Genomic DNA, 12,636 nt, shown 5'->3' on the forward strand with positions numbered 1-12,636 from the left:
TGTCTCTTCGGATTGCTCCTCCCTTTTCATCTGGCTGATGCTCCTTGGAGCTCAGCGGTGTCCAGGGCCATGCGGATGACTTCTCTTTGATCATCTTCCTTCGAGCTGGTCATTAAAGTCTCCCAGGATTGTCTATCTCTATCTGGTTTATTGTATCTAGGACATGTCCATATTATGTGGATCATGTCCGCCTTTGCACCGCAGTGTTTGCAGTTCATGTTCTCAGTGTTATCGTGCCATCTCTTCATATGTAGGGGTTGGAGATCACCCCCGCTTGCAGTTGCCTCCATGTTATTTCTTCTTGCTTACTTAGTTTCTTATGCGCCTCTGGCAGTGTTTTCCTTCCCATTCTATAATAAGCGAGAATTTCGCTGTAAGTGTTTATGCCTTCTTCTTTTTGTAGGGGCTCCCTGGCTGGAGAGGCTGCATTGGTGTACCGGTAAATAAGCTCTCGGGCCAATGCGTGCGCTCGTTGCCGGGCAAGCCTTCGTGGGCAGGAGTCCATATAAGGTTTACTAATTCTTCTGGAATTGGTCCTTTCTCTAGTATGTTGAGCGCCTCTTTGGAGATTCTCCCTGCGGTATAATTCCTCATGGCTGTTTTGGAATCTGACACTATGATTTTGACCCCTTTTTGAATCAAAGCTAGGGCTATGGCCACCTCCTCTGCAACCTCCACTCTGTTTTGCGGGATACTGCATCTCTTTAAGTTTTCACCGTTAGCCTGTGTCGTCACTGAGACAAAACCTGGTCTGCTTTCATATTCTGCTGCATCCGTGTAGAAAACCCCTTGCTTTTTATCTAGTGATTTTTGTAATGCTTTAACCCTGTCTTTCCTCCTATCCTGATGGTGACTGGGATGCATATTCTTCGGGAGTGGTGGTATGCGTATTCTATCTCTGATTTGCGACGGAATGGCTCCCGTGTTTCTTACTTTGTTGCTAGTTTTGTATCCTAGTTTCTCTAGAATTCTCAGACCGCCTCTGCTTCTCATTAGTCTCTGTTGCTGCGAGACTAGTGTGGCTTCGATCAACTCTTCTAGGGTGTTTGAAATGCCCATGTTTAATATCCTGTGCGTAGAGGTGCATGGTGGAAGGTTTAGGGCTGTTTTAACTCCTTTCCTGATGAGGATTTCTATTTTGTTTGTGCCTGTGAGTGGATTTTTAGTGATTTTACGGCTAAAAAACTGTGACCGGAGCACAACGCTGCGCTAAGCCTCACCTCGGCTTCGGCATGGCCCCGGCCGTGGACGGCGTCGACGGGCAGCCCCAAGCCAGCGGCGCCTCCCAGAGAAGCGGCGACATAGAAGTGACGGTGGAAGGCAACGAAAAGGATCCTAAGGGATCCGAAAACGAAGGATGGCTCACAGTTTTGGCGAAAAGGAGGCAGAAACCCGTGCCAGCTGGCGCGGAGACGACGCTCGGACGCTCGGCGGACGCTCGGCGCGACGCGCTCAAGAAGGGAGCAGGGAAGAAGGAAGCGGAGCTATCGGTAGCATCGAACCTACCGAGACTGCCAGCCACGGGCTGGAAAGTGACTCTACGACTACGAGAAGGCCTCTCGGTGCTTCAGAAGTCACCGGAAGTTAGCCTCGGAAGAGCATTGCGAGAGAGCGCGGGCGTCAGCCTACAAGAAGCCAAGGGAGACCGCTTCGTGATAAACACCAAACAAGGTACGATCATCTACCACACATTATCTATGGAAAATGCTAAAAGAATAAGCAAGATAGATAAGATCAGAATCGGAGACAAGGATTACGGGGTCGTCACGTACGTGAACGCACCGGAAAGCTGTGGGCGTGGAGTTATTCACGGCATAGAGGAAATGTACTCCGATAAAGAAGTCCTAAGCAACCTCAACGAGGACGAAGACAACCCGACAATTCTAGAAGCAAGAAGAATGGGCAAAACCAAAACTTTCCTCCTAACTTTTGACGACGAGGAAGTTCCACGCAAGCTTTTCTTCATGGGCGCTATTCTACGGTGCTTCCTATACAAGGAGAGGTACGAAGTATGCTACAAGTGTGGAGGACTCGGGCATAGATCAGACGTGTGTGACAATGACGAACCGAGGTGTAGAGGTTGTGGGGTAACCAGACCACAAGAAGGCCATCAATGCGAACCGCAGTGCCAGCTCTGCGGCAAAAACCACGTCACCGGGGATAAGAAGTGCAGGAATTTATTCCGCACCCCGTACATCGTGAATAAGAGACAATGGGAGCAAAAACACGCGGCCGAGGAGGCGAACCAGGAGGAACTTAGTAAAAGCAGACCAAGCGAGAGATCGAGCAGCAGGACCAGGAGCCGCTCGGAGTCCTTCCCGAGGCTACAGACGCCGCAACACCAGACACAACAGAAGGAAACAAGTAACAAGGTGAGCTGGTCAGACAAAGTCTCCCAGGATTCAGAAAAGGATAGAGAAAACCAAGAGCTAAAAGTGCTTATTAAGAGGCAGGAAGAGCAAATCAGAATACTGATTGAGGATAGGAAAAAGGAGAGAGAAGAATTTTTCAAGATAATCGAGGAGATGAAAAAAAGAGAAGGGTGGAAACAGTACGAGACAGGAAGAGAGTGTAGGGGACAAAGAGCCCAAAACAGATCGGCCCCCGCTCAATGAGAAGAGAACGGGAGAGGCAGACTCAGACAGTAAGATGGACAAAGTTACTCAGGATATTACTCTGATGAACGGAGCTATGATGCAATTCATGGAACAAACTCGAGCGGTATTTGAAAAACGCGACATCGCCCTCAAAGCAGAATTTGAGAAACGCGATTTCTCTTTAAAAGCCGAATTCGATCGGTTTAGAACACAATTTATTAACATTCAAAATGCATTTGTGCTCAGCCTTTTTTTTTTCTTCAACATCTATCCTGTACCGCTAGCCATGACTGAAAGATACAGTGTTATCAATATTTTCCCTGCTTTTTTCCACCAATACTCTAAACACCTCTAGCTTATCTCGAGTGGTGGCCGGTTGACAATTCCCTCCATTTTAAACCGAAGCATTTCTTGAACATGCACGGTGCCTACGGTTCTCAGTGGGTGAATCCCTGCGCATTCCATTTGGATGTGCTGAGTGGTCTCTGAGCTTTCGCTGCAGCATACACATGCTTCATCTACTTCTGAATATTTGCTCCGGTATGTTTTTGTCCTTAGGCAAGAAGCTCGAGCCTAAAATAGCAAGGCACGGCCCTCTGGCTTATCGTAAAGATTTTCCCTTCTAATTTTCTTCTTCTCATTATTGTAAATCTCTAATGTCCTTTTTGTTTTCATTGTTTCCATCCAATTCGCTCTCTCAATTTCTCGCTCATCTTCATGACTCCTGGTTGCCTATCTACAGTTTCAATTACTATACTTGGTTGCCTACTTCCTTGGCCTCTTCCTTCATTCTGCGTCAATGCTTTTCAAGTCCACATACTTGTGTACTTTAGCTGCCCAATTATTTTCACCAGGTTCCTGAGTCTTTCATCAAAACTAATTTTGCTATGTGCTTTTTCGACCATGTCCCCCTGTGCTACCTTATTTGCGGTTTCACCATGAGCTCCGAAAGCCAAGCGGCCTACCGATTTTTCGTTAATTTTATCCTCGACAAGATATCCGATTTTAAGCATATAGAATTGCATATGCGAACGGTAGCTCTGGCACCATTACTCCTTTCCAGATTGCACGCACAAACTCATACGTAATGTGGCCCCACAGTGCTCTATGTTTCAGTATTGCAGCATTCCGCTTACGCATTATTTTGAGATTGTCTTGGTGGATGCTTGACTAAGTATTTCTTTCGCTTATGTATATGCTGAGCAAGTCATACCAATAATGGTATGACTTGCTGTTGAATTGACACCACGTAATTGCTCATCTCTTCATTAAAGATCACAATTCCCCATTTCTCTGTGCTAAACTTGAGGCCCAGATTTGTCCCTGTGTTGCCACAGATATTCGCAAGTGTCCGTAAACCTACTTCATTGTCTTCTAGTAGCGGGATATCGACCTCATACATCAGTTCAGGGGCTTTTGTGGCACCATTTGTCCGTAGGATAAATTAAACCCTAATTCGCTGTTTTTCCAGTTGCCTACAATACTACATAATGCCGCCCTATATGAAGAGGCGGAGAAAGCAAATAAGGCACGTGCTGACACCTGGCGTAGCAAGAGAAAGCTAGGAAAGGTTCAGTGAGTAGAAGAGAAGGTCGTACCTGAGACTATGCCTGAGAGGCTATCCGTAAGCGGTGGGCTCGGCAGGAAGACGGGTGCCACGAAGCGGAGAATGCGGTGAAGCGACGCAGGTACGACGCCGGTAAATTAGCCGACGACAAGGATGCGTATGCGAAATTTCAGAGATACTTTCTGGACACACATTTCGGGTTCATTTGTGCAGTGTGCGACAGACTGGTTCGAGAAGAATTTGATGGAGATTAGTAACGTTCGAGATGTGACCAAGCGTGAAGGTAACGCGGTTTACGCAACTACCCCAGCTCCTGACAGCCAGCTTCTCGGTTTGGCTCTTCCGACGGAACGCTAATAGCCGTAGCGCACAACGATCATTTGGTGTGAGAGATGGGTGCTAACACGCCATCTGCTGTATTTCCGCGCCAGCGCAACGAACTGAATATGCAGTTTATGTTTCGCGTGCTGGTATGGGGAGGCCACGTGTAGTGCGTCTTGCCGAAGAACAACCTGCTCACGAGGCCCAACTTCGGAACACAGACATGAGTAAGAGCGACCCGAACCAGCGAGGAGCGTGCCGAGCAGGCTGCCCGTAAGCAGCGGGCTCGAGCGGAAAGCCCCACAGATGGCGAACCGATTATAATGCGGCACAACAACGGAAGTACCACTCTGGTAAGGGTGATACTGTGGCGCTGATGCGCGCTTCCACCAAGATTTCATGGACAAAATCTTTACCTTGAATTGTCGCGTGTGTGACCAACTGTTGTTTCAAAACGACCTATCGGTGACAGCGAACATTTCTTGCCACGATTTTTACCACTCCACTGGCCATCCGCCTTCGCAGGGAGTAATGACCTTGAATCTGGGTCTGAACAAGATGGTATCCGTCGACGCATGCACACCGTGAATGAATGTCCTGTCAATCGCTGTGTGAGTGCGTAGACGACTCTGACAATAGCGTACAATCTTCGCGCCTGTAAAAGTACGTCTTTTATACTCGAGTGTGCTTCTTTAAAGTCCAGTAGCTCGAAAGGCGCTATCCCCGTCCGGCGCTGAGAAACGAAAAATGGGAAGCTCGAGGGCGGCACAAGTGAATAGGAGACACGTTACGTGCGCCGCCATTCAACGTTCTTTCAGCAAGGGCGCCGAGAGCGATTGCACGTTTCATCATCATCAACCGGGTTACGCCCACTGCAGGGCAAAAGCCTCTCCCATGCCTGTCCAACTACACCGGTCATGTGCTAAGTGTGGCCATGTTGTCCCTGCGAACTTCTTAATCTCACCCGCCCACCTAACTTTCTGCCGCCCCCTACTACGCTTCCCTTCTCTCGGAATCCAATCCGTAACCCTTAATGGCCATCGGTTATCTTCCCTCCTCATTACATGTCCTGGCCATGCCCATTTCGTTTTCTTGATTTCCACTAATGTCATTGCCTCGCGTTTGTTCCATCACCCAATCTGCTCTTTTTTATCCCTTAACGTTACACCCACCATTCTTCTTTCCATAGCTCGTGGCGTCATCCTCAATTTAAGTACAACCCTTTTCGTAAGCCTCCAGGTTTCTGCCTCGTAGGTGAGTACTCGTAAGACACAGCTCTTATACACCTTTCTTTTGGGAGATAATGGCAACCTGCTGTTCATGATCTGAGTATGCCTGCCAAAGGCACCCCAGCCCATTCTTATTCTTCTGATTATTTGAGTCGCATGATCCGGATCCGCGGTCACTACCTGCCCTGAGTAGCTGTATTCCCTTACCACGTCCAGTGCCTCGCTACCTGTCGTAAACATTACTTCAGTTTTGGACACATTAATTTTTAGACCTACCCTTCTGCTCCAGGCCCATATCCAGGTCAATCCATATCCATATCCAGGTCAGTTCATATCCAGGTCAATGAGTGGGCATTGCAATTGCTCCCTTGAGTTACTAAGCAAGGCAATATCATCAGCGAATCGCAAGTTACTAAGGTATTCTTCATTAACTCTTATCCCCGATTCTTCCCAATCCAGGTCTCTGAATACCTCCTGTAAACACGCTGTGAAAAGCACTGCAGAGATCGTATCTCCCTGCCTGACACCCTTCTTTATTGTGATTTTGTTGCTTTCTTTATGGAGGACTACGTTGGCTGTGGAGCTGCTATAGATATATTTAAGTATTTTACATATGGCTCGTCTACATCCTGATTCCGTAATACCTGCATGACTGCTGAGGTTTCGATTGAATCAAGCGCTTACTCGTAATCAATGAAAGCTATATATACGGGTTGGCTATATTCCGCACGCTCCTCTATCACCTGATTGATAGTGTGAATATCGTCTATTGTTGAGTAGCCTTTACGAAATCCTGCCTGATCCTTTGGTTGACAGAAGTCAAAGGTGTTCCTGATTCTATTTGCGATTACATTAGTAAATACTCTGTATGCAACGGACAGTAAGCTGACCGGTGTATAATTTTCAAGTCTTTGGCGTCCCCTTTCTTATGGATTAAGATTATGTTGGCGTTCTTCCAAGATTTTGGTACGCTCGGGGTGCGTACCATACCGTACCATATCCCAAGGGTGCGTCCCATGCTTGTTACGCCCCCTTACCCCCAGTTTGTTTGTCGCCAACCAAAAACTGCTAATTTCATTGTATGAGGCTCTACCTCCATCCTAGCCGGGTCGACGGTGCGTGCCACCCAGGCGAGTAACGGTCCGGTGGCCTCCGCCGTCGAGTACTCCGCCTGGCCACTGGTGCTGATGGGCCGGGTGTGGCAACGCCGGGTGCTGTCTAAGACAGCCTCGCTTCATCCGGAGGGTCCCCAGTGGCCGGCCTTGTGAGTTGTGACGGGTTCGACACCGGCCCAACGGGCGCCGTACCACTGGCAACGCTCGCCGCCTCCGAGGTTGGCGGTGCTCCGCTGGAAGCGAGTGGTGTTGCCGCTAGTCCCCCTGCGTGCTGGAAGTCTAAAGTGGCAGTCGAGAGTGCTGGCCAGGTACCGAGGCGAGGCAGAACATGGTCGGCATGTCTATGCCACGTGGCCCCGTCTGGCATGCGGAGGAGCAGCGATGAGGAGCTGGCAGGAGACACCACCTCTCCGGCACACCAGGGGGGTGGGGCGAGGACGGAAGTTCCTGGCGAAAACAGGAGCTCCCGACTCCGGCAAAGGCCCGGGATGGCACCCGTGGTCGGCAGCCAGCTTCCGCTTCAGCTGCTTCAGGAGCGCTGTGCACTGGAGGTGCGGATGCAAGAAACCGAAGGGTGTCTTGACCATCCGACCCAGCAGGAGCTCACAGGGGGCACGGCCAGTGACATCGTGGGGGGTGGTCCGGTACTGAAACAGTATCCGGGTAATCTGTGTCCGGAAATCCCCAGTCTGGCTCTTCTTGAGCTTGTCCTTGATGTGTTGCACCATCCGCTCGGCAGCACCGTTTGAAGCAGGGTGGCACGGCCGAACCCTCATCCGGCGGATTTCGTTCTTCGTCAGCCAGGCCAGGTACTCTTTGCTGGCGAAAGCAGGACCATTGTCGGACACGATGACGTCAGGCAACCCCTGGGCGGCGGAGACCTGTCGTAGCGCCGCAATGGTCGCGCCTGCTGATGGTGTTGTGAGAGGTAGAACCTCCACCCACTTCGAAAAGGTGTCGACTACTACCAGGAAGTAACGTCCTTTGAAGGGTCCCCCAGAATCCACATGCTGGCGGGACCAGGGTCTCTGTAGGAACGGCGAGGGAGTGATTTCCACATGACGTGAGGCCTGCTGATGCTCCTGGCAGATTTGCCAGCTTTGCACCACGTGAGCGATGTCCTGGTCCAGGCCAGGCAACCAAACATGGGACCGGGCCACCATCTTGGATTTTTCCACGCCAGGATTACCCGCGTGCAGCAACTGCAGGACCCTGGACTGGAGACTTTGTGGGATACCCATCCTGGAACACCACAGTAGGCAACCCTGCGGCAAGCTCAGCTCGGCCGCCTTGTGGCTATAGGCCTGCTGAACCAATTCCTCCCCACGGGACACTGCCTTAACCACTTGAGACAGGACTGGGTGCCAGCTCGTCGCTTGCGATACCGCCGATCTGGAGAGTACCTCCGGGTACACGTGCTCCAGCATGAACACTTCAGCAGGTTCTGAAACAACATCAGGCACCTCTGGCAGGGGCAGGTGGCTCAGGGCATCAGAAAGTCCCAGGTCCTTTCCCGGACAGTAAAGCAGCTGGTAACTGTAAACTGCCAGCCTCAAGGCCCAGCGTACCACTCGAGGTGATGCCTACACAGGAACTGCCTTGTCAGGCCCCAGCAGCACCAACTGCCGCTTGTGTTCCGTGACCGCCTCGACCTTGCGGCCCCGCAGATACTGGTGGAAGCGTTCGAGACCGAACATGAGGGTCAAACCTTCCTTGTCCAGCTGGCTGTAACGTTGCTCTGCAGCATGAAGCCGACGAGAAACAAACGACAAAGGGCGTTCCTGGCCATCTTTGCCCCGGTGCGTCAGGACGGCTCCCACGCCGTACGGCGAGGCATCTACGGTCAGGACGACAGACTTGGCAGGATCAAAGTGTACTAGCACTGGAATCTTCGGAATTAGCTCCTCGCTGCGCTGTAAGGCACGGTCCTGCTCCTTCTTCCAAACCCATTGCTGACCATCTCGAAGCAGAATATGGAGCGGTTGTAGATGTTCCGACAGGTTCGCCAGGAAAGTCCTGTAGAAGTTGATGATGCCGAAGTAGCTCTGAAGCTCCTTGTTTTGGGGCTTAGGCGCCTTAAGCACAGCATCAAATTTGCGGGGAGCCGGGGCTAGGCGTGCCTGGGAAATGACATGTCCCAAGTACTCAACACTGGGGGCCAGGAAAATACACTTTTCCAGCTTGAGCTTAAAGTAGGCGTCCTGCAGTCGTGCCAGGACGTTGTGCAGGTTCTGCAGGTGGTCCCCGCTGTCGCTGCCAGTAACCAGGATGTCGTCAAAGTACACCGCCACGTGCCTCATGCCCTTGAAGAGGTTGTCCATCTCCCTCTGAAATATTGTTACGGTGAAGAGAAGGAAGAAGTTGAATTGAACTAGAGGAAGACAAAGTCTGGCAGTTGCCTGAACGCCATGTATCTCTGTTGTAAATATACATTATTTTATACTCGTGGGCCTGCTTTCTTCCTGCAACATTTTGGTGGAAGGTGCGGGGTACAATCACGGAACTTCGCACCGGACGTTATCTACCTGCCGCCACAGTGGCAAATCAACCGACACAAGCGACAACGCCTCAGCAACCCGTGCCAATGGTCATCCTCACTCATCCGCGGGACACAGGGACATTTTGTGGCACGGAAAACGCTGACGTCGAGGATTGGCTTACGATATACGAGCGAGTGTGCGACAACAGGTGGGATCCAACAATGATGCTAGCGAACGTGATATTTTATCTAAGAGGAGCTGCGAAGCAATGGTTCGACACACACGAAGCTGACCTAACGAGCTGGGATGTCTGCAAAGAAAAAAATGCGAGACCTGTTTGGCAGACCTGTCAGTCGTCAGCTGGCCGCAAAAAAAGAACTTGCGTGCCGGGCTCAGACGTCCACAGAATCCTATGTCGTCTACATACAGGATGTAGACACAGGATACAGGATACAGATACAGGATACATACAGGCCCTCTGTCGCAAGGCTGATAACAACATGACTGAAGCAGACAAGATTGGTCACATACTGAAAGGTATTGCAGACGATGCCTTCAATCTCCTGATGTGCAAGGATTGTGCCACTGTGGATGCTATTATGAAGGAGTACCGGCGCTTCGAACAAGCGAAGGGCCACCGCATCGCTCATACTTTACACCGATTGCCCAATACCGCCGCGACATCTTGCGAGGACCCGCTGCGGTTCGTTCAGCCCACAGGACCGGATGATATCACGCGCATCGTTCGCCGTGAGCTTGAGGCCATGGCTCCGGCTCCAGTTCGTTCCGACTGTCGGGAAAGCGTGCCCGCTATCTCCCATAAAAGCGGTCGGTCGGGAGGAAATATCAAGTTTGGGCATTCCATCTCTCTGCTCGGTCCGCCATACAAACACCGACCGGATTTCTCCGGCCGCTCACTCCCAGACGCAAAGCTTTCCGCCATTCCGTCGCAACCCAGCTTACTGGCGCACAGCGGATGATAAACCCATCTGTTTTATTTGCTCCGGTATTGGACACATCGCCCGTCATTGCCGCAACCACTGGTCGTCGCCTCCTCGGTGGTCGTCTCCGAGTCACTACCGCCAAGTACCAGAATATCGTACTTTCTCGCCCTATACGCCGACTCGGAACATCAACGCCGACAGTGCTCCATCAAGATCCAGCCGCTCCCCGTCTCCGCAAGGTCGTAGGTCCCGTTCGCCTCTCGTTCACCGCTCTTCGTCCCCTTCTGCAACCGGTCGCTTCGCTTCGGGAAACTAGGCGGTGCAGCTCCCGGAGGTGTAGCTGCAACTCCGACCCGGCCCACAAATCCACTGTTGACCCTGCCTACATGTGGAAACCTACTGGGCATTGAAGTTGATGGCGTTCCTGTTAGATCTCTCGTTGATACAGGAGCGCAGCTTTCAGTTATGAGCGCTGCTCTAAGCCGAAGGCTCAAAAAGGTTCTGACACCCGCCGTACCGGGCACTGTGCGAGTCGCCGATGGGAGTACTTCACCTGTCCTTGGAATGTGCACAGCACGTGTGACCATTGGGGGCCATTATACCGTTGTTCTATTTATCGTCCTTGAACACTGTCCGCACGACCAAATTCTCGGCCTCGACTTCCTGTCGAAACACTCTGCCCAAATTGACTTCTCCGCAGGTGTTGTACAGCTGGATCTGCCGCTTTCTGCCGACGCAACAAATTGTGCTTCGCACCGCTTATGTTCTGCTGAGTTTGCAAGGCTGTCTCCACAAGCGGCTACAAATGTCCTCCTGATGCCCTGTCCTGCCGTACCTGATGGCGAGTACGTCGTGTCGCCGCTTCACGGATCCCAATACTTTTCATCAATCGACCTCCGCTCCGGCTATTGGCAGATTAGCGTCGATGAGATGGACCGCGAGAAAACTGCCTTCGTGACCTGGTTCCCTTGTCCTTCCCTGGACGCCTTAACGTCGCGTGGGCTTGTCGGAAAAACTACTTTCGCATTATTCTGGTCCGTACCAGATCTGACGCCAACTGTCCGACGGGAAATACGAGATCGCCCCAGTCGGTCAGCCTTCAGTGCCTCCCAACGTCACTAGCGATGTCGTTCACGTCGTCAGGCTCAAGCCCTATGTCCCTCCATTAAGTGAGGCTCTATAACTTGCACCGGGACGGAGATACTCCGCCGGGAGGGTGATGTTACGGTGAAGAGAAGGAAGAAGTTGAATTGAACTAGAGGTAGATGAAGTCTGGGCCGGTATTTTGTAGCGATGCCTTTTCCGATTATATGCTTTTTCAGGCTTTTCGCGCTTAGCCAGTGGTCAGAGCGACGGTCTGCCCACATTATCAATGGGATCAGGCGGCCGTGTGTGGTGGATGATAAGAATAGCATAGAATAAGGCATAAGGCATCGCTACAAAATAGCGGTCCTGGCAGTTGCCTGAACGCCATATACCTCTGTTGTAAATATGCATTATTTTATACTCGTGGGCCTGCTTTCTTCCTGCAACAATATTGCTGGGGCCGAGGCCACGCCAAAAGGTAAGTGCGTGTAATGGAAGAGCCCCAAAGTTGTCGATATTGTGACATACTTCAGGGAGGCATCCTGGAGCACCAGCTGCTGGTAAGCATCTCTGATGTCGAGGTTGGTGAACTTCCGTCCACCGAAGAACGCTGACCAGAGATCTTCAATCCGGGGCAACGGGTACTTCTCGACGTTAGCGATGGGGCTGATAGTGACCTTGAAATCCCCGCAGATCCTGACTCTGCCGTCTCGCTTGAGGACTGGTACGATAGGAGCGGCCCTTTCAGACGTCTTGATGGGCATCAGGATGCCCTTTCGCTGTAACCGTTGCAGCTCCTGGGTGACCCCGTCCTTCAGGGCGAACGGCAGTGGGCGAGGCTTGAAGAAACGGGGCCGGGCTCCCTCAGGTACATAGATGCCAGCTATCGTGGCGGCGAATGTACCAAGCCCTGGCTGGAACAGGGACTTGAACTTGGTCAGGAGGCCGGGGACATATTTCACCACGTGCAGGCTGGCTTCCTGGTACTCTGGCAGACAAACGCCCAGTGCATGAATCCAGTTTCAGCCCAGCAGCGTTGGCGACGACCCCTTGGTTAAGCAAAGGAGAAGGGTTGCCTCCCTGTGGCCAAAGCGAACGCTGACCTGTGCCTGACCCTGGAGCTGGGAGAGCTGCCCGTAGTAGCTGCGCAGCATCATGCCTGATGCGTCGACGGACACGCCGGGGAAGGTACGCTAACCGTTTCCCGGCCATGACAGACACTCTGGCCCCTGTGTCCAGCTCCATGGAAATGGGGTGCCCGCAGATTTCGACGGTCAGCATGTACGGCGGCACAGAC

The sequence above is a fragment of the Dermacentor andersoni genome, chromosome 6 (assembly GCF_023375885.2).
Source record: "Dermacentor andersoni chromosome 6, qqDerAnde1_hic_scaffold, whole genome shotgun sequence".
NCBI classification, from domain to species: Eukaryota; Metazoa; Arthropoda; class Arachnida; order Ixodida; family Ixodidae; genus Dermacentor; species Dermacentor andersoni.